Here is a 2,500-nt window from a genome sequence, read left to right on the forward strand (position 1 = left end):
TTCTCGCGCCCTGACGCGACTAAGGCGAGGGTGAAACACTTCCGGGCGTTGATCTGCAGCCCCAGGTGGGCGAGGGCTGCGGTAGCTGCGTCGATGAGGGACTGCAAGCCCCTCGGGGTCGCTGCAAACAGCAAGACGTCATCTGCAAAGGCCGCAGCGTTGACTCTGCGACCGAGGATCCGAGCTCCGATGTGGGAGGGCAGTTGGCCTAAAACGTAGTCCACCGCAAAGTTGAACAGGAGGGGGGAGAGGGGATCGCCCTGGCGAACGCCCCGTGCTGGCTGCACAGACACGCCCACGCCGGCGCCGTCCGCTATCACTGTCGTGCTGCCCTCGTAGCACCGCTCGACATACTCGACAAAGCAATCCGGCAGGCCATGCGCCTTCAGCACGGGGCGAAGGGCAGCATGATCTACCGAATCGAATGCCTTAGATACGTCGATCGACGCCACAAAGACAGAGCGGCAGGAGCGAACTGCGTCGGTGAGAGCAGTGTCCAAGATGAAGGTATTTTCCAACATCCCATCCCGAGGGATGAATGCCCGCTGACGTTCGTCCACAGCACATGCGCGCATCAGGCGTGACGCGAGAACCTTGTGAAAGGTCCGCGCCAACACCGAGCAGACCGTAATGGGGCGAAAGTCAGCGGGGGATGTTGGTGCAGCCGTTTTCGGGAGAAGGGACGTCCGCGCGCGAAGCAGGCGTTCCGGAAGGGCGCGGGCCAGAAGGAAGAGATTCATCACTTTCACCAGGACTTCGTGCGGCAGGCGCCGCAACTCCGCTGGGGTAAGGCCGTCCGGCCCGGCTGCTGATCCCCTGGGCGGCAACGCGGCGGCGACCTCCTCATGTGTGACCGGCCCCCATATGCACTCAAGAGCGACAGGCTCTGAGTGCGGGAGGAGGCGGTCACGAATGAAGCCCGCGGTGGAGATGGGCTTCTTGGTGAAGAGGTCCGCCCAGAAGTCCAGCAGACCAGGGATGGCAGGTGGCGGCTGGAGCAGGGTGCCATCCAAGAGGCCGCGCACGCAACGTGCACGCGACCGTCGGAAGGCATCCTGCGTTCTCGCGTACTCCCAGCGGCGCCGCTTGCGCTTCTGCGTCGGCGGCGCGGCAGGCGGCCGCTTCGATGGTTGGCGCGGCCGCTGTGTCCTGGTGATCGATCTCTCCCCTCTGGACCCGACCGACGCAAGGGCATCCGGGAGCATGCCCAGGATGACATCGGGCGGCGTGCCCCGCCCCAGACCTATGACACGATCCAGGGCAGAGAAACGCTGGGCGGAAGCGGGTAGCCCCGCCAGATGCTCCCAGATGGCGGCGTCAGTCGGCCCCTCCGGCGGCGGCCCGGTGGTGTCGGCCGCGAAGTCCTCGGCTGCGTCGACGGGCGGCGCAGCGGCCTCGCCCGCGTCAGGCAGCGGGCTCGCTGCTCCCCGGCGGGACGCCGGCTCTTCCCCCCGACCGATCTCAAGCGCCTCCATGAATTGGCGGACAAGCTGCTTGTGGGCAGCTTGCCGCCGTCGGCACTTGATTGCCTCAAGCGTTCGGTCGGGGAACATCCTGATGAGTTCTTGATTTACAAAGAAGAACCGGGCGTCCCTCTCGAGGAACAGTTCGGCCTCTGCCTTGGCGAGCGACAGGACTTCTTCCTCCGTCCACCTCGCGCGATGCCTCTCCGTGACGATCTCCGCGTTGGCGGCCGCAAGGTGTTGGCGGCGGCGATGGACCCCGAGACCGTTCTTGGTGGTGAAGCTGCGGTGGCACTCACTACAGGTATACATAGCTGCAAAAGTTACAAAATTTTCGGCACGGCCGGTTGGCCGGCTAGGTGCTGGGGAAGTTGGGGTGGCACCTTCAGCGGAAGGGCCACCACTTTTTCTCTGAATACTGCCCCCAACTAACAAAGGGATAGTGCGAGGGGGGGCTGGTAACCCCCCCAAGCCCCTGGTGCGGTCTTCCACTCTGCGAAAATCAGCGGGCCCACGAGAAGGGGAGAAGACCGCAGGAGAGGAGAGGCTAAGAGGGCTAGGCCCATGTATTGCGCATCACTCTCCCTGTAACTACAACCCAAGGAAGGCACCTCGCAGCAGCAGCACGACTACATCAAGACCGCACTTCGAAAAGCCAAGTCCGGATGCAGCCACACCGCCGCCACTTGGCCACCTTAAGAGAGTCAGAGAGTCATAGTTACTCCCGCCGTTTACCCGCGCTTGCTTGAATTTCTTCACGTTGACATTCAGAGCACTGGGCAGAAATCACATTGCGTCAACACCCGCTAGGGCCATCGCAATGCTTTGTTTTAATTAGACAGTCGGATTCCCCCAGTCCGTGCCAGTTCTGAGTTGATCGTTGAATGGCGGCCGAAGAGAATCCGCGCACCCGCGCGCCCCCGGAGGAGCACGCTAAGGCGGACGCGGCCTCGCAGCAAGGAAGATCCGTGGGAGGCCAAGGCACGGGACCGAGCTCGGATCCTGCACGCAGGTTGAAGCACCGGGGCGCGAACGCC

General features: G+C 63.4%; 1 pseudogene; it reads right to left on the bottom strand.

Moving 5' to 3' along the window:
- The window catches only part of LOC124774458, a 7,970-nt pseudogene that overhangs the window by 2,921 nt on the left and 2,549 nt on the right, over positions 1-2,500 (bottom strand).

Source organism: Schistocerca piceifrons, unplaced genomic scaffold, assembly GCF_021461385.2.
Source record: "Schistocerca piceifrons isolate TAMUIC-IGC-003096 unplaced genomic scaffold, iqSchPice1.1 HiC_scaffold_961, whole genome shotgun sequence".
NCBI lineage: Eukaryota > Metazoa > Arthropoda > Insecta > Orthoptera > Acrididae > Schistocerca > Schistocerca piceifrons.